General features: G+C 41.1%; 1 protein-coding gene across 3 annotated transcripts in view; it reads right to left on the bottom strand.

Moving 5' to 3' along the window:
* Nucleotides 1-20939, bottom strand: part of CFAP61 (cilia and flagella associated protein 61) — a 1725308-nt gene that overhangs the window by 1415955 nt on the left and 288414 nt on the right. The window lies entirely within an intron of this gene.

Raw genomic sequence — 20939 nt, 5'->3', positions numbered from 1 at the left:
GTAGTAGCTATCACACTGAACTGGTTACACCGACTCCTGTATATTCTATCTTCCAGAAGAAAGAGTTGCCTGAACCTACAAAAGATGAGCTCAATTGAGAAATTCACAGTTGTACATCAGAACCACTCAATAAGGTTACTCTAACTACAACAAAGATCAGAAAATCTCAACCCTGGAAAAGGAGTAGGAAAATTTGATGAATCAATAAAAGGAGTACCAGGAAAATTTACTTTTCCCCGATCCCTACTGGTACGGAGATGGGAATAGCGCAAGATAGTAGATCCTGTGGGTTATCTGCCCACATTATTAGCTCTCCCTTTGAACAGCCATCGGTCTACAGCACACCCTTCCAGACATCTACTCAACCTCCAGACCCCATCACACTAACTCTGAAGAGGTTAGGGAGGATTTGAGAGCAAAGAGAGAAGTCGTTTCAGGAGGATTGAATTCTTATGCAACTCTGTTTAACCCTCATATACCAAAGTGTGTATCTAATTAAAAAAACCTTCTTCTTTTGAAAACCAACCTTCAATACTGTCTCAAGAAATTGTAATGCCCCCTTGATGAATACCTTCTCTACTTTAAAGTTTATGCAATTATTCGAGGAGAGTGGATGGGCAGTGAGGAGATCTTCCTTGTTAAATTCTTTTGTTGAGATCGATCTGCTGGCATCAGTAGAAAGTAGTGACATCCAGTTGGTTGATATTTTTCACTCCAAAACGGGATTGTGCACAAGGCAAACATTTCTATCAGAGGTTATAACATACCTTGTTATGGCAAAATGTTCTTTTTTGGGAAGGGGAACTGGTGTGATATACCATTTCTCATATAAGAACTACACTGTGAATAATAAATCTGACACTAAGCAGGGTAAGATCATCGGAAATGCCTTAACCTCAGCTTTAATGAAAGAGGTTTCCTTCTCAAACGTACAGAATTCCCTAATAACTGCATCACCTGCTGGGAGATCGCTATTGATTTCCCCTGCCAAGGATTTCTCTGTGGCAATAACAGCAGAGGAACCACAGGATTGGAAATTGCTGGCTCAATCATTGAATTATAGCCAACCACTTTCCTGCAGGTTTGGTTCTCAACCCTAACAGAGACCTTCGTGTCTAATTTCCTGGAGCACACTTGACATCTAAATAACAGGTTAAAAACCTGCTTTTCTTGCTAGCCTTGAAGTTGAGATAATTTGTATTCAGGAAACCTTGAAGTTCCTCTGACATTATTTTCAACAAATATCTTGCTGTTAAATTGCCTCCCACCTCTCTGGGGAGAGGACATGGAAATGAGGGCATTTCAATTCTCCTGAATATTAAGCATATATGACATTGCATTTGTTTTCCACACAAATCCAACTTAGTACAGGGTATTAGATTTTCAGGGTTTCTGCCTCATTCTTCTGTTGTCCATAATTATTATTATTATTTTTTTTACTAAGGAATGACTTTTTTCTTCCAGCTTTAAAAAATACTGTTTTAGAAAAACACTTGCTTTTTTTAATAAGACACAGATTATAGAATTAGGTGAAGAAGCCCTGAGACTCCTAGATCTGAATGCCAAGATTTCTAATCATGCAATTGAAGAGTCTGAGGATATGGATAAAATTAAATCTTTTAATATTCCAAACCGTCCTTTCCTACATCAAATACATTACATACAAGAGGGCACATGTTGGGATTTTTTGGAAAACTGATTGTGTAATTTGCAATGGTAGAACGAAAAACGATATTCCAGCAATTTACACACTCAAACGTAACACCTGTTTCTCTATCCTCAATTATGTATTAGCTTCTTTTTCTATGTTTGGGCTTATGATAGTTTGCTTGGCAACCATAAAATTCTCTACTTTGAAATAGGCATTACTGTTGAGTAATCATGCACATTAAATCACAAGGGGCATATCTTACATTGAATATCCGAAACTGGTGCACACATTAGCATGAGGGAAGACTGATTAAAATAGCTATTTCTCTAAGAAAGGCCTTAAAAGATTTAAAGCGATTGCCATTTAATCTTTACAGATATATAACCACTGGATGAGAATCCATTTAAAACAAACAACTGATGTCGTACCAAGGTTATGACAGGTAAGCACAATAATGTGGAAAATCAACTTGATAAAGTCTAATTTAGTTAGGGAAATATCTAAAATCGTAAATTGGCTGACCAGGCGCCAATTCCTTCATCACTTTCATGTAAGAGGCAAAATAATTAAGAATTTGAAAAAGAAAACAAAAAGATAGATTAATTTTAAAACAAAAGTAAGCTGATTGGAAATGGATAGCCCTCAGAGAAGCTGCGGCTACTAAGAACTCAAGAACATTCTGGGCTTTGATAGCAGAAGAGTCTTCAATTAGAAAGGGTTTTGTGCCTGTTGTTGGATTGGTAGTGACATCAGGGCCCATTAGCTAAAAGAACTGTATGCAAATAATGGTGTGGGCTCATATGTAGCTTTCCTAGTAGAAACTCTATAGTCTAATTTGTATAGTGAGTTCTTCCCTTTACTGCGGAGATTCAAACTTATGTAACACTATTGTATAGTTTTTGAGTGCAACGGAGACAGATAATATTTCAATTATGGATTTAAAGAAAGAGCCATTACTTTGGTCCCTTTTTCTTGCTCCAATTTTTCAGTATTGCTACGAGAGTGGAGCAGTTCCCCTCTCAGAGAAAGGCAGTATCAATCCACCCTTTTTTTAAAAGAGAGGCAGAAGCTCCCCTAATAGTTGTCATCAAATAGCACTTCTGAATATGACGAGGAAACGTTTTGCTAAGAGCTTACTCAAACATCTTCAAGAATAAGTAGCTGACAAGGAAATTCTTCCTAGAGAGCAGGTTGTTTTTTGGGCTAATTGTTCTCCCCTCTATAACATCTCAGTAATTCAAGCACTCACAAAAAAAAAAGTGAAAACAAGAGGCGAATTTGTATATGCATCTTTTATAGACTTCAACTAGTTTCAATCAGGTTGACAGATTGACTTTATGGAGAAAGCTCTATACTCCACGTATTCCCCACCCAGGCCTCCATTTATTAATAGCCCTCAATTCATCTACATGGTGCCAGGTCATGCTGGGAGAAACCTAAGGCCCTTTGACAAAACTCAGAACAAACAATGTGTTAAAACAAGGTTGCCTTATTTTCCCATTACTTTTTCCCTATATGTTGATGATCTACCAAAGGCTCTTTCCCTCCATGAAGGTGACACTCCTAAAGTGGGGGGAGGAGGGGAATGAGGGAGGGAATGGAGGTGTGTTTGCTGTATGTAGATTATACAGTGGTATTAAATTTGACCCCTAAGGACCTATAAAAAGCTAGATTTACTTAAATCATACACAAGCGCTCCTTTTAAACACATCTCAAAATAAAATTATACTGTTTAAAGACAATCGCCAACTACAGAAAGTAAATTATACCTGGCACCTGGGGACTAAAATACTAGGGGAGGTAAATTCATACTAATATATAGGAAAATAACTTCCATTTTGATTTATCCAGGAGCTATCATATACGCCACGTGGACACCAAAGCCACGAACCATACAAATGAGCTAAGCTTGTTTAATTATGTTCATGGCCGTAGCCACTTTTTCTTTCTCCTTAACCTACATCATTGAAATTTTCTTCCCAGTTTACTCTAGTCCTTAGAGGTTGTGAGTATGGCTAGTTGGTGTTTCCTGGGCTCAACTAAAGGTAAAATTCTCAGTTAAATAAATACTTTGAATACATTAGCCCCATTAACTGCGCTACGTTTAGAAATGGGTTGGATGAGTACATTTATACTGGGCCTGGCAGCTATTCTACAGTGTGGTTTTTGGTTGATACATTCTAATGATACCTTTCTAAAAGACTATTGTGAAAGTAGGTCCTCATTGAGCATAGGCTGACAGTACCTTTGGGAAAAACGTTCATGCTGCCTTAGCCTACTTCAAAATTAACCAAGGGGAACTGTCATCTATGTTAGTGTAGGAATTTAAGCTATTTCATAAAAACTCTGCTCCTGCGCTGAGTCTGGAATTAGATACTGCTTCCTCTCTACAAAATCCCAGAAATATGTTGGCACTTGCATCCTGTAGTATTAAGAGAATGCACCCCTACCTGAGTTGGATTATTGCTCATATCGTGCGACGATTGATTCTTCAAATTAGATTGTAAATATTACCTTTAAGAAATATAACTGGAGCTTGGGAGAGAATTAAAAAAAAACAATCAAGTTTGTAATTTAGGTTCATATGGAATCCAGGATTTTATTTATGTGGCTGTTGTGTGTCCTGCATTGCGTAAGCCCGGGATGAGATTTTTAAAGCCAATGTTTATGAGTAATGGTACTTTTACTGTTGATAATGCACATGCACTTTTATATAATCCTGATAATGACGACCTGTTTTGAGATATTAACTTTTTTTTTTCATCAGTTTAACATTGTATTAGTCGTGTGCTAGCTCACTCGTGTTGACTCATTTATGTGAGCAGAAGCGATCCACTAAAAGACATCTAGATATCATCATGCGTGGGTGGAGTATAAGGAGTAGTGAGAACTATAATAATCTTTCTTCTGTTACTATATGTCACTAAAAAGAAGCGAGAAATATGCTTAGGATATAGTTTAACCCATATGGAATTCATTATTATATTAAGTTAATAACCTATAATATAAGGTTGAAATGTTTTTTTTTATTAAAGTCTTATCAAATATTGCCATCCCTCAAATTAGACAAAAACAAAGGTTTATGTATGTGTCTGTTGTAAGGTAGTTAAATATACAACTATAACCTTACTTTAATAAACAAAAAAACAAAAACAAAAACAAAATAACACACAAATTCAGTGCATTTCAGTTTTAAAGTGTATTAGTACTAGCACTGTCCCTCATCAGTCACAGTTAGGGACTCTCGCTTCGGGCAAGTCAACTGTACACAATTTTATTTCCAGATTATGCTTCTCTTTTCTTTACTGGAAATTCCAGCAGTCAATCACTATAAATAAAAAACGATATTACCCAAGTACGTCACATATCACATGCCCCAATCAATACGACAACTTGTATAAAACTAGATGGCCCCATTTTGTGCCTTTTTTCATTGCTGCTTCACAGCCAGATAAGTACATTTGTATTCATTATAACTGTTTATGTACATATGGCTATTTAATGGCATGATTTATATTATTACTGTAACTCTGTTAAAAACTTGCAAGGGCTTTAGGCATTTTAGATACTGTGCCCGGACATTAATTTTCAGCTTTGCGGGTTCAGTGCACTTCATATTCACCCCTTAACTTTGTTAATTTTAATGACTAGCATGCACACTGTTGCGACTTTCTTATTTTTGTTGATGGCCTCGGTCGCCAAATTCACCTCAGTGTAGTGGGGAGCGGTGTGTGCCTTGTGGAAGTCGAGTGTAGTCCTTCTTCTATGTTTATGGTGACACCCCCAATGCGCATGTGCAGAAATACCGGCAACGCTTATAAAATAAACTGCCCAAGGCTTTGCAACCTCCCTGTCACATCGCTTCTCATAGCTACCAGTGGTGCCTATATATGGCTCCTCTTACGCCCTGTCAGCGAACAACCACGCTGGGCTGTAAAATTGACGCTGACTTGGCCTAGAGTGTTACCAGGCTGGTCCCTCCACATCTTAATTTCGAGCCACTGTATCTGCCTGCCTGGCTGGGGCAACACTCCTCCAATTTCTCTCTTGACTTTCAAAACATTATACACTAGACATCAAGAGAATGGCTCAGTGGAACCTTATGATGAGGTTTACCCTGAAGATAACGATGATCAATTATAATTAGACTTCGGGGATGCTCTGGACTGCAGTAAGCAGCAATCTATTAATCAGAGCCTATTTGGAGCTTTGGGGCGCATTACTAATCAATCACGAGACACTGCGCGTCATCAGAACTGGCAGCCTTTGACGACTTTAACTGGAAGAGATGTCGCCCCTCCTCAAAAGGGCAAGTCCAAGAATAAGACCCGGGGGGAGATGCATGCAGAAGCATTTGAGAAATTGCACTCTAAAACAGACACAGAACATGACTATAGCACCTCACTTCAAGATCAGTCCTCTCAACTCTTCATACTCTGTGCTCTCACTTTTGGAGGACAGCCATGAAGAAGATCACCTGGGCCTAGTAAGAAAAGACACCCTTCTTCTAAACCGCTTAAGGTACTTCCCTTTCAGCCCACCGAAATTGTACACCCCAGGGCTTCAAATTTGGCACCTCCTCAGGATGTTGCACAGTATGTCCAGGCACATCTCTGTCACAACTTCGATAAACAGGTTTGTCCTCATCTCAGAGCGGAATGTCCTCATCCAGAACTGGTAGCTAAAGTCACAGGTACCCCAGAAGTAGACCCTACAATGGTCACATTCATGAGGAAGTACAAAAAGGACCCCAAGAAAGGCCTTGATCAAGAATGGCGTAATTGCCAGGACAAACTTCTGGAGATGTCTTGCCCTTTGACAAAGATACTCAAATTGTCTTTCATTGCCAAAGAGTCAAATTCTCTGGTGGATCCAGATGTTCTAGTGGGTTGGGCGCAGGGAGCAATTTGCCAACTCTGCAACATCAACTGCATAATCTCCATAGAATACCGTAGATCAATTCTAATGAGATCAGACACCAAATGTGACAATCTGGCCACATCTGAATACGCCCAATGGACGAGGGATTATTATTTGGGGGTCCCTTTGTTAAGGAACTAGCCAGATTCTGCTCTACATACTCCACCTTTGATAAGGCACAAATGCCCCTTAAAAAGTGCTTCATAGAAGCCTTTTTGGCAGGGTCAGACACTTCGGAGGACGTGCATCAGGCTGGGCCTCCTACCAAGACGGAAGATATAACAGTGAGAATTATTCCTTTTTCAGAGATAATCACGGGGGCAAGAATTGGGTTATTCCCAGACAACTGGAGGCAAATTATTGTGATCAGTGGGCCTTGGAGACAATCCTAGGTTTCAAACTAGAGTTCTACAAAACTCCAGTCCAATCAAGTCCCTTGAAAAAATGTATTTGTCCCTGACAGAATTGCCCATTATAGATGAAGAAATTCAAACTTTATTGATCAAAGGGGCAGTATGTTTTTTGTTACGTCACTCCAAAGGATTTTTAAGTCTCATTTTTCTGGTCAAAAAGAAAGGAAGAGGTTTCTGCTTAGTCCTAAACCTGAAAGACTTCAACATCTGGATATTATAGAGACATTTCAAAATGGAAGGCATTCATTTGCTAAGAGATATTCTTCAAGAAGGCGTTTGGATGGTTCGACTGGATCTGAAGGCTTCCTACCTCTCCATTCCCATCTATCTGCCTCACAGGAGATTTCTTCAATTCCTGTGGCTGCGTCATAGATCTTCCTTTCGGTCTCTCAGCAGCCCCTTGGTGCTTCACCAAGTTGATGAGGCTAGTGGTGGAATCGCTAAGAACTCAGGGAGTCTGTCTGATTGTTTATCTAGGCTACATTCTTTTGATGGCTCAGGATCCTCTGCTACTCTGGACTCATCTTTTATGGACCATTCAGCTTCTGTAGAGTTTGGGTTTTATAAGCAACTCAAAGAAGTCTGTGTTATCTCCTGCACAACAGATGGGATTTTTGGGATTTCAGATAGATTCAGTCTGGTCCCAACTGATCCTCCTCTTCCACAAGATTTGCAACATCAAGAAGAAGTTAAGGTATGCACTGTGCAGCCTGACTGTATTATTGAGGTCAATTGCCAGACTTGTGGGTCTATTAGCCTCTTCGATTCAAGCCATATTCCGGACAGACGCCATTACAGAACCCTTCACAGTTCAAAGATCCAACATTTGAGGAAGGGTATCTCTTATTCAGAACTGGTTACCCTCTTGGATGAAGCCAGGACACAGATGACATGCTGGTTGGAACTCATGGAATGGCCAGGGAATTTTTGGCACAGCTGCAGGGGTTGTGATAGAATCGGATGCAAGCCATTGGGGTTGGGGGTGAGGTGTGGTTCCCTTTCCATGGGTGGTGGTGGTGGTGATGTGTTGTTGGTCAGTCGGAGCTGAGGCTCTATATTAATTGCTTGGAACTGCTGGGAGGATCCTTTTCCATCAGAAGTTTCTCCCCTCAAAGACAGATTGTTGCATCTTGCTGAGGATGGACAAAATCTCAGCTGTTCGGTATGTCAACAAGCTTGGTGGGATCACAACCCTTCTCCTAGCAGAGCTTGCTAAATATGTCTGGCATTTCTACTTCAGTCAATTTTTCTCAGAGCTTAATATCTCCAGGGCAAGAGAAACACAATAGCCAAATGGAACTCTCTTCACCTACAGGACTTCAGCGACAGGAAGTTCCATCTAACCGTCTTCCAGAGCTTAATCAGCCTATTGGGGGCTTCCAGGGTAGACTTACTTGCATTTCCACTGGATCATCAGTTACCAAAAATCTTCAACTGGTGCCCAGATCCAAAAGCCCAAGCTACGGATGCATTTCTCCAGAATTGGTCTCAGTTTTGGGGTTTCACATCCCCTCCCTTTCCTCATGATACCCAGAGTGCTGGCCCATGTTAGAGGTAGGAGATCATTCTTGTTACTCTGTTCTGGAAAGCCCAACCCTGGTTCCTGGTAGCCCTAACTCTAGCAAGCTCTCATCCAGTTCAACTCCCGCTCCGTCCGGATTTACTGTTGGATCCAGCAGGTCTCCCTCATTCCTTGGTTTTGTCAGGTCAACACAAGCCGATGTTTTCAGGGAAAGATGGTATACCCAAGGCATTTTGCAACAAGCTGCTGTCTTCTTCACACATGCATGGGCAGACAGCACTCACAAATGGTATGCTTCAGCATGGAGGCGATGGTGTGCTTGGTGTAATGAGTGGAGTATTGATCCCATGCGGACAGAGTGGGATATGGTAATTAATTTCCTTTCTTACTTGGCAGCTTCTGGCTTGACTTACAGAATGGTCAATAACTTCAAGTCAGCTATTTCTGTAGGTCACATGCCTATCGAACGTAAGCACCCATTGGTCTGTAAACTGATGAAGGGCATTCGTAAGTCCAAGCTTCTGAGCCCTAAATACTCAGTTTTATGGGATGTTAACATAGTACTCAGATTTCAGAGTGATGGCCAGCATACAGATATTTGTCACACGAGCAGCTTTGAGCCAAGCTCAATATGTTATTGTGCCTGATTTCATGTGAAAAGGTATCTGATGTTTGAGTTCTTGATCTGGCAGGCAGAGTTTTTTCTCCAAGATGGAGTAATGTTCACTATCACGCAGCATACTAAGACAGATTCCAGTCCAATATCTTATCCGGCATTTCCGGAAATTCTCAGTTATGTGTTGTTCAATGTGTATGAGAATATGAGCGTTCTAACAGTGAAGTGAGACAGGGCTCTGGTGGCCAACTGCTTATTGCATTACAAAACCTTAAAGACTGGTGTCCTCGGCTACGCTTGCTAGGTGAACGAAATGGTTACTGGCAGAAGCATGTATTAACACCTCTGTCTTTGGAGCACATTCCGTTAGGGGAGCCATGGCATTAAAATCTTTTGCTTTAGATTCTCACATAGAGGACATTATAAGAGCAGCAGACTGGTCTACTGAATCTACGTTTCAAAGGTTTAATTATAAGCCTATTGTAAATGTTACATATGTGGTGGTAAATCAGTGCTGAACCAGCATAATTTGAGCCTCCGGTCCTGACACACAATGTGATTGGCTGCTGAAATTTCCGATAAAGAAAAGAGAAGAACAATCCTTGCCTCCATGTCTTTAATAGAACTGAAAATTCTTGATGCGTAAGCTAGAACATTTTTCATTGTGTATTTTGTCCTCGTTGTGAAGTATGGTGATCCAAAGCTGTCTAGCTCGGTACTAATGTGGGCCGGAAGTAGCTCTTCCAGTTGTCTCACAAGGACTGACCCACTGCCATACCAGACAATGTGCACCAGGGCATCAAGGGGAAGCAAAAAGCCACAAAGCCATCTTATTGTAAAGGATCTAAATCTACAGTTTCCAAAGGGGTTTACAGAAAACACTACACCATTTTAGGATTGAAATGTTTTGTACACATCCGAATGAGTCAGTCTATAAAGGCTACTTTAATCTGGTTCTACAGCTGACAATCCTAAAATGTGGGAAACGAACTGCGAGAGGATAATTATATTCAAGAAACTGGGCACATACAGATTACATTTCTATAATATCTCAGAAGCTTCAAATTGAGTAGTTTTTCCTTCCATAAAATAATGTAGAAGTAGCCTGAACATTGTTTCCATCAAAACCTTTTATTTATTTCCATCACATTGCATTAAACGCAGGCGGCAGCACACACGAACGCAGCCCAGCAGGTGGTAATCACAACATTTATTCTCTTAAAACTCCCTCTCCTGATCACGAGGCCTAACCCGCCAGGAGGGTGGTCTTACATATCAACAGTAATGCGTTTGCACCACTATTAACGCATGCTTGATTCAGACAAAGACAATGTTAACGTGCTCCGCACATTAAACGCTTATGCTCAATAATGAGGTAAACTTGGCAGAGCAAACCAAGAAAAAGGGGACAGAAATTCCTGCAGACTGAGAGCAGCAGTCGCTTAAATAACAACTACTTAAACCGCATGCTTCTTTCTGTCCTTCGACTCGGGTATTCAAAAGGGGGAGAAGAAAAACATACTCTACCCACGCAGGGTTCCATTCAGAAGTGCATTATGTGCCAGGTTGCAGCTGTTTCCTATTATATGTTAAAGGTAAGGGACGTGTAACAAGCGTGTAAGGCACCACGGTGCTGAATAGAGTTTATAATTGCACCTGAAATACAATACACTGCCTTAAAGAAACACACATAGTAGCCAGCAGGTGTTGTGCCTTCATCCTGAGGTGCTTTTAAACTGCGCCATCTCAGGTAAGTCCACGCAGGACTACATTTGCTGTTTTGTAGGTGGAGAAAAGCTGAACAATTTATCACTGGTGCACCAAGCCATTCCCAACCAGCCTTATTTCTTTCAGGTTAAGTCCTCATGTAGGCGCTGGAAGTAGGGGTACTAAAATAATCGTGATGCGGTCCGGAACGAGAGCGAGTAACAAAGTTGCGTTCTTATCTCGTCTTGTTTCCTGTGCCTTGAAAGATAGAGGCTAAATGTCAAGCTATGTCTTCTGACAAATTGCTGTTTATTTTTTAGGAGATTAGGGTTTACTTTTCTTTCTCGGACTGCAGATTGAGAGGCTTTTGTAAACGGAAGTATGTGACAATATTGCTGGGGTACAGGGAGTGTTAAAGGATTGACAGTAGGATATCATATTTTTTTTTACATACAACATTTAAATCTCTGTAAATGAATTGTACAAGTGTTATATCGTCAGTTAGGAGAGTACAAATGAAGCACTTTTTTGTAAATTCTGAAGTGTGGTGGAAACAAAAATCCAACTGGATCAAAACAAATCAGAATACTTTACTTGGTGATGTGCAAATAATAAATAATTGTTGAAATCCCTTTCACAAATTATCTTGTGTGCTTTATAGTTTTATCAGAACAATTGCATGTTTGTGCGAATTTAGCAGCCATTTCAATGGAAAGTGTGCTGCCTTTAAATAAGCGTGTTCCACCACACCATGGGTTAGTAATATATGTGTGAAAGTGCACTCCAGAATGCACCCGAGGCTACATACTACAATCTTCTCACTCCCCTTCTGAATGGCGATGGCTCATTTGCTACACTTGTTCTGTGTATGGCGGCTGGAATTTTCCCAATCCCAGTGATGGAACATTGAGGGCAAGCACTGCTACTCTGAAAATTGTTCTAGCATCTCTGGTCCTTTTTGGACGTCTGTTTTGGGAATTCATTAAACGTTGGAGCAACAAGAAAACCTTCATTCATGAGATGCGTCTTAAAACAATTTTAGTCATGCAGTGCACCATTTTGGACATTTTAGACAGTGGAAATCAGCGATGTCCACAAAAGGTGCCCAAGGGATGAATTCATACTTAGTAGGTCATGCTGCACTAACCCCATAGTTAAAGAGCTTCAATATGTCAGACGTGTTGTATGAAGCAATACACAACAAACAAGTTATTACTGCATTTTAAGTTCTAAGAAAGAGACCTTAACATTATGGCACCCACCCTCTTTACCTACCAGTGCAATGATGCACTCTCCAAAATAAAGAGAATATCGAAGTCTCTGGGGAGAAATGGTGCCTGCTTTCAACCACTAACAGCCATTTGCATATCAGCTTTCACGGGAGAACAAATGAGATGTTACCCCCAAACATGATCTGGCACCTCACCCCCTTTGTATGATATCTAAAATTCCATCTGCATACTAGGATCATCTTTTTAAAATGAAAAAACTGAACAGAGTGGAGATGGGTTTCCTGGCCAAAGCCAGGTCTAATCACTGATGTCAAACTACCATCTTCATTTCTGTTAATCTACGGGGGCAGACTGCATGCATTGCCACTGATCTTCCCTTCTAAAAAGACCTAAATGTTTCCTGACTCCAGGGATGTCTTTTTCTACTAAAAACAAATTAATCTTGGAGAGGGGCACTGCTTCATGATGTGGCTCAGTATGACCCAACCACAACTTCATTCGTCATGCCCTGCTAGTTACCCCACAAATTACAGCACTCATGACATCTTTAAATTACATAATTGATCATATCAATGTATCATTTGCAGTAAAATGTTTCACGAAAATGCTGCGCATGGAGGGGGCGCGAGTTATAGTTACCTTAGGGGGCATGAGCTTTAGTTACTTGAGATAACTCTAACAGGTGAATTTCCATGGGTTTGTATGTTTAGAATGTCAGCCTAACTATAATGTCCCTGTAACCTATGTTCTTTTAAGTGGAAAAAAAAAAATATATATATATATATATATATAGTTAGTAGTGTGTCCATAACCACATGATTTCTAGGCGAAAAATCAGTAAAACAGTTTTGAAAAAAATGACTCACTCCGATTTGGACTTTTAGAAACCAAATTATTATTAATTATATCTGTTTACAAAATTCATGACTGATTACAAAACTATTGGTCGCAATTTGTACTATTGATGCCACATCTGTCCTACATACCGAAACACAGCGACACCACAAAGATAGACAATAGATCAAATGTAAAGACTGGATTAAGAACAAAGTATTAAGGAGATAATAAATGTTTATTTCCATTCCTGAAATGCATGCGTCCATTCCACAATTAATAAGGGAAATTCAGGAAGTAGAATGGTCGGATCATTTCGTATTGTCTTTTACGCTGGCTTGGCCTCCCCCCTCTGCTAGACCCTAATTTAACATGACCTTAAAAAGACCATGGTTTAAGATTAATAAGAACAATTTCCCTCAGGCCTTTACATTAGGCTGGGAAAGGGCTGAGCCATTAGGGGGCTCTAAACTGAAGAGTTTTGAATATGGCCTGGAAAGGGCCATTGATGAGCTTGCTCCTCGGGCTATATCTAATTTTAATGGCCATCGGGCATATTCTGCCCCCTGGTTCTCTGAGGAACTGAAAATTCTACAAAGAAATTATCGTAAGCAAGAGAGACAATGGCTTCTGAATAAATCCCCTCTTGAAAGGGGATCTTTAAGGGAATCCCTGAGGGAGTATAAAATAGCCATTAAGTTAGCTAAAATGACATATTTTTCCAAAAAGATAAGAGGGGCCTTGAATGCCCCGAGGGAACTATTTAAGACAGTGCGCGCCTTAACCTCTCCTTCTGTAGCAGCCATCCCTTTGGAGAACTCACAGCAATTTTGTCAGTCAGTGGCAGACTTTTTCCACAATAAAATCATCAATCTGTTAAATAATTTTAGTCCCCCACTCCCTGTCCAGACAGAGCATTTGAATATTGGTTCCGCATGTACGGTTAAACCTCTGAACACTTTGGATAATTTTCAGCCGCTCTCTGTAAACATAATTAGAGATTCTCTTTTGGCCCTTAAATCAGGGGCACCTACAGATCTTTGCCCACCTCGGGTACTTAAGCTAGCTTCTCAGTTGATGGCCGAAGCATTGGAACCAGTGTATGCAGAGATTCTTCAGGAAGGAATCTTTCCGGATATCTGAAAGCAGGCCACTGTCATTCCACTTATTAAAAAATCAGGGAAAGATGCGGCAGATCTGTCCAATCTCCGCCCAATCTCGTTACTCCCAGGGCTGTCTAAAATACTAGAAAAACATCTTAATCAGGAGCTGTCTGCTTTCCTACAGGAGAATGGTGGATTAGATCCCTCACAGCATGGCTTTCGGGGTGATCATAGCACGGAAACGGCACTTATTTCCACCTCAGATATGATTCGGAGAAGAGGCGACTGCGGTGAGGGGTCGATTTTGGTTTTATTAGATCTTTCAGCAGCATTTGACACCATCTCTCACTCTATTTTGGGTAACCGGTTGGTTCAAGTTGGAGTGAGAGGGAAGGCCTTGTAGATCCTTAGTTCCTTTTTGTTGGACAGAACTACAACGGTAGCGTGCGGGGACTATAAGGCCTCTCCCTTCCAACTCCCTTGTGGCGTCCCGCAGGGTTCCTCTCTTAGTCCGACACTTTTTAATCTTTATATGTCTCCTCTGGCCAATCTGGTGCACTCTTTTGGGGCTCAGATCGTCTCTTACGCAGATGATACTCAGCTGATTGTGCATATTTCACATAATGTAAAGGACACAAAGGAAAATGTTCAATGCTGTATGCTAGCAATTAATAAATGGATGACTTGTAACTAGTTGAAACTCAATGGGGACAAAACAGGGATCATGTACTTTGGGGGTAAAGTTTCCCCCTGGGATAATAACTGGTGGCCGCCCGTGTGTGGGGGCTGCCCTTTACCGGTACCAGCTGCCAAAAATTTGGGTATCATGTTTGATGATTCATTGTCTTTTAAAGTACAGATTAACCATCTGGTCAAGGTTTGCTTCTGGACACTAAACATTCTCAAGAAAATTCTTCACCTTCTGGAGAAAGACCTTAGACGCCCGGTCGTACTGGCGTTGGTCAATTCTAGATTAGACTACTGCAATTCTTTACTGCTTAATGCTAATAAATCCTCTCTGGATAAATTGCAGTCTATTCAGAATGCGGCGGCCCGCTTAACTTTAAATATGCCCCATTTTTCTTCGGCTGCTAGGTGTGTGACATCTCTTCATTGGCTTCCAGTTAGGAAGAGAATTATGTTTAAGACACTCTGCCTCACACATAAAGCTCTCCAGTCATTGGGATGTGATTATTTAAAATCTATTTTTTCATTTTATCAACGCCTGGGACTTTTGAGATCTGCTTCTAGATTTATGGTCAAGGTCCCTCGCTGCAAAAAAGCGAGATCGTGCTTTTTCGGTGCAAGCATCCAGACTTTGGAATGGTTTGCCGCTTCAGATGCAACAAATACAGAATCATCTGGTCTTTAGGAAGTGCCTTAAAACCTGGCTATTTGCAAACTAATTAGTAGTGACATTTTGGAATCATTTTTTGCATTTATGGTCTGCATAGCGCTTCGATGCTTCCGCCGGAATGCGCTTTATAAATATCCCAATACAATACAATACAATAAACACTTAAGCACAGGTAATGCAATAGGTCTGCTTTAAAGGAATGATGTAGGCTAATGTGAAGCATTACAAGTAGATAGCATGGGAATGGATATATATTTGTGTGGAAGCAAAGAACTGTAGGATAGTATTGGTGTGGGTTAAAAGGTCAGGTGAATGTCAAGCCAGACCTAAAACTCCACGTAGGTGCTGCTGCCAGAAAAAAACACTGTAAATTATATAGTTACCCAAGATACTTTTTTCGTGAATTATCTTTATTGAATTTTGAGATGAGACAAACAATAATAATGCTGTACGCAAGAATATGACAAAGGTAGGTCGATTATCTCATCAATAAGATCATACAAACATATTTAACACTCTCCCACCCCACTCAGCTCTTGTGCAAAAGTGTCTCAGTTAACATAAATCATAAACAGTACACATAATAGTGGCACAGCATGGCTATCCCGCTCTTTCGTCATGATCAGCACCAGTTAGTCGTCCAGTGGGTACGTCTGTGAAAGATTCCTGCAGGTCAGCAAGCATGGCTGCCCAGGCTTGGAGATCGTCCTCCAATTTACCATTGTTGCTGACACGTTTCATCCGAACCTCCTCGGAAGTGGCCCATTGAGTGATATCCCTGAGCCAGTCGGCATATCTAGGAGGTGCAGCACCACACCATTTTATTGCTATTCACCGATTTGCTACCGCCAGGCCCAACAGAACAAATTTCCTCTTAAGTTTGGTACCAGAGGGGATTAGATCCAGGATCACTTGCTGTATTTCTAATGGCATTCTCCACCCTGATGCTCTGTTGAGATTGTCAAGGACCAGCCACCAATACAGTCCGAAATCATGTGTACAAAATCCACCCTCAGGTTTCGGCACCAGGGATATGTGTCAGAACATGTAGGATAGATGGCGTGTAAGGTTTTTGGGGAGACGTAAGTTTGTTGAATATTGTCTGAGTTTAAACTTAGCATTCGAACTGGTAGCGCGGACCCTTTCATGGATACACAGCCAGCCTTTCCTCCTGTAGTGCCCTATAAAGGTGTGGCACCAGATGCCAACCCTGGGTCATCCCCAGTAATGTGGTGAAAGTATTAGAACTGGGTGGGGCTTCGTGGCCGAAAGTTTTTGGTATTACAAAAATGTACCTGGGCTGAATTTAAAAGATTCCACTGCAGCTGCATATGGAATAAAGCGCCCCCCGCCTGTTGATCTCTTAACGGGTGACATCCTCCATCCCTCCACTTTTGGATCGACATACGCTCTGCTATCATGCGGAAAAGTTGCAGAATCCAGAGCAGTTAGTCTGAGGCAGAGGGAGCCTTTCGCAGCACCTTTTTAAATGCACACTCCCAAACCCCACCACCTAGTGTATCAAGTAAGGTGTATAGGGGGGACCCAAGAGCCACTCATTAGTAATGCTGGGAGTGAAGGATCTTCTCCCAGGAGTTCTCCTCTCTAGCCAGGAGATGGCATGCTGCAAGGGCTGCCGCCATATAATAGATTTTAATGTAGGGGACCTTAATACCACCCAGAGACCATGGTCTCTTTAAAGTGGAAAGGCCTACCTGTCTACGCCTGTTTGCCCATAATATGTCAACAAGAAAGCCATCAATCATCTTAAAGTATCGTCGAGGGATCACACAAAATGTGCACGTACATACAGGCATCTGGGGAGTAGTATCATTTTTGCAATGGCAGGTTTTCCCATAATGGAGAGAGGCAGATCTTTCCAGAATCGTACGGAGGCCTGTAGTCCCTGTACTACTCTCCCAACCTTAAGATCCAAAAATGCCTCCTCAGTAGGCACTAGCTGAATTCTCAAATATCAGACATCATAGTTCCCAAGGAAGCCCCACCGGAGGAAGATCTTTAAGGGATGTCACCATTAGGGAACCCATAGGGTAGAGTCATGATTTGGAGGGGTTGACCTGTAACCCAGAGATCTCCCTGAACTCCTGCGTCACCTGCATGAGTATGGGTACAGAGCATGTCTGGCGACGGAGATATAGTAGGACATCATCCGCGTAAAGGGAGACCACATGGGTGGTCTTCCCTACTGTAATCCACCAGGGGCTCATTTATTTGTGGAATCTCTCAGCCAGAGGCTCCATCGCAAGCGCAAATAGGTATCCAAGACACTTTATAGCTTTACAATGTCATATGCCCTTGAAAGTTCAAACTTCGGAGCTGGATAAATTAAGCAAAATTATCACAACTGTGTGGAAGGCAAGCACTTTTTTGCAGAAGCACACAACTTCTGCCCTATCAAAACATTCACCCCGGCTCCTAAAGTCCCCTTCCTTGTGATTCTTGCATTTTTGTCTGCTGACAGCTGTGCTGTCAATCCAGACCATAAACAGTGCCATGCAGCTAGAAACAACTGCAAGGTCTATTGGTTTGCTTTGCTAGACACAAAACGTGTGAAAATACAGATTTTTTTACTTGTGCTTTGTATATTTGCGTGACATTGACGATAAATATATTAAATTAATTTATGACACACAAGTCCCTCTTATGAGTCTTCAAAAGCTAATAGAAAAAGTGACACTTTTAAACAAATGAAATAAGTTATATTTCTTAAACAGACTTTGGTAACAGTGATTTATGTACTCAGTCTTAGGAGTAAATGTGTGACATTTATCTCTAGTTGAGATCACCACCTATACTCAACGGTATCATCCCTAGAGCAAGCAAGATCCTGGAACACAGCCCCCTGCCTTGGTTGTGTCCGAGCAGTACAAGGATCACTCTTGCCACCACTCTTCTATTATGTAGTGACCAAGGAGATAATTCCTAACAAGACTGAATGAAAGAGAACAGAACCAAAGATGAAAACTGTTATGCCTGTATTTCATGCTTACATGTTTAAACAAGCATTGGCAAAGCCAAGTGGACCACAGTGGGCACCCAGTCTTTTGGCTTTGTCAATCCTTGGCTTATTTAGTTATAGGTATTGCAAAGCTTTATTGTTGGCGAAACTGCCATACCCTTCTCAAGGTATGTAAAAAAAGTTTTAAAAAAATACTTGCTTGAAAGCAAAAATATTTTTTTAAATCTAAAAAAAATACACATTGGTATGGTAGTCCCTGGCACCGAGAGGAATTAAGTTGTGTGTGAATGTCCTCCTTGTGAATGAGCAGAATACCATCACTCACAGGAAAGTTAGTCAACAGCTGAAGTGGGCTGACCCATTTGCCCCATGCTGTAGTGGGTGCAACAAAAATGTGAATAACAACCACAGAACAATAGATGAAGAGGGCTGCCTAAAAGCCCATAGAGACGGACAGAGGGAAAGCTAGAGTACAGCATCCATTTTAGGACATCCTCATTCCTCACTCCTCATCCCTACTTCTCATCCATCATCCCTACTTCTCATCCATCATCCCTGCTTCTCTTCCATCTTCCCTACTACTCATCCATCATACATCATCCCTACTTTTCATCCATTATTCCTACTTCTTACCCATCATCCTTACTTCTCATCCATCATCCATCATTCCTACTTCTCATCATCATCCCTCCTTCTCATCCATCATACATCATTCCTACTTCTCATCCATCATCCCTACTTCTCATCCCTCAGGCCTACATCTCATCCCTACTATCCATCCATCATCCCTACTTCTGATCCTTACTTCTCATCCATCAGCCCTACTTCTCATTCATCATCTCTATTTCTCATTCATCATACATCAACCCTACTTCTCATCCATCATCCTTACTTCTCTTCCATCACCCCTACTTCTTATCCCTGATTCTCATCCATACTTCTTTTCCATCATCCCTACTTGTCTTCAATCATTCCTACTTCTCATTCCTGCTTCTAATCCATCTTCCATCATTCCTACTTCTCATACCTCATCCATCCTCCCCACTCATCATTTCTCATCCCTCCATCATACCAACACATTTTCAGTTTTGTGAAACACACCTTCACACTGATTTCTGCAGAGGCCTGTGTAAACTGAAAAAAAACCTAGTTAAATAAAATGAAATGTTGTACAGCCTTCAATTCACTGGAAACAAACACACAGTTGCATTTCCTTTCCTCCGTCTTCACCAGGCACATGCAATGAGAAGGCAGTGAAATAGAATGCAGGCCTCTCCCATAACTCGGATTGGCTGTTGCCAACCAGTCTCTTCCTCTGACTCTCTTTCTCTCTCTTCCTTTCAATCTCTTTCCACTCTTGCACACACTCACAGCCCCCCCTCAGATCCACACACACCCACTCACAGACCCATCGACACCCTGATGCACCCACTCACGGACCTGCGCACACACTGACACACTCACTTTGACACCGATGTGCACACTCTCACACCCGGACACAGACTCTCGCAGCCACTCTCATCCAGAGATACACTCTTCACACCTATTCTAACACCCAGAGAGACAGACTGCAGCGAAGTCCCTCTGTGCATGGCCAAAGGGCTGTGCGCCGTGTAGGGGGTGGTTAGAGGGGTTGTCCGCAGGGTCTGGGCGAAGGCTGTGTACAGTGCAAGGTTGGGTGCTTATAGGGGGTTAGACTCAGCAACTGTTGCTGCACATGGCCAAAAGCCATGCACGGCAGTGGTTGGAGTATCGTATAGTAATGAAAATTATTATATGTAAAAAAAAACATAGAACTTGACCAAAAAAACAAAGATTACAGGGACGTTATAGTTAAGCTCACATTTTAAACATACAAAACCATAGAAATTCCTCTGTCATAGTTAGATTTAACTCAAGTAACTATAACTCATGCCCTAAGGTAACTATAACTCGTGTCCTCAGCATGCAGTGCTAATTACCCCACAAATTACAGCACTCATGACATCTAACATCACTAAAAATATCAATGTAATACCTGCAGTAAAAAAAATATGAAAACACTGTGCATGGCAGTGGCACAAGTTATAGTTACCTTAGGGCACGAGTTATAGTTACATGAAATAGCTAACTATAACAGGTAAATTTATATGGTTTTGTACATTTAAAATGTGAGCCTAACTATAATGTGCTGGTCATCTTTGGGTTTTTGTTCCAGTGAGACAAAAAAAAAAAATATATATATATATATATATAAATATATATAAATCAAGTGTTCTTTGCTAAAGCTAGGCTTTAAAATAGGGTCTATTGACAAAATGAAGTTAAGTTCCTTTGTGCGCATCTTTCTATAATCAGTCTGAATGCATTCTGATGTGGTTCTGAATGACATAAACAGGCATGTTTTTAAACAGGGCGATACTGCAATTTGGATTGTAATGGTACTGTATGCACACCAGATGGCTTTGTCATTCCTAGGAACTATGTGGAACTCTAAACAAAACAGCACAGCATTCGACACAAAAGAATGGATCTCTGTTTTCCAGGGCTAATGGAACATCACATCATTTTAATTATTTTTTTGAGTCAACAAACGGTATCAAAACATTGGAATGTTGAAACCTC

This window comes from Pleurodeles waltl, chromosome 5 (assembly GCF_031143425.1).
Source record: "Pleurodeles waltl isolate 20211129_DDA chromosome 5, aPleWal1.hap1.20221129, whole genome shotgun sequence".
NCBI classification, from domain to species: Eukaryota; Metazoa; Chordata; class Amphibia; order Caudata; family Salamandridae; genus Pleurodeles; species Pleurodeles waltl.
The sequence above is the reverse complement of the archived record's forward strand: the minus strand, read 5'-3'. Positions and strand labels throughout refer to the sequence as shown.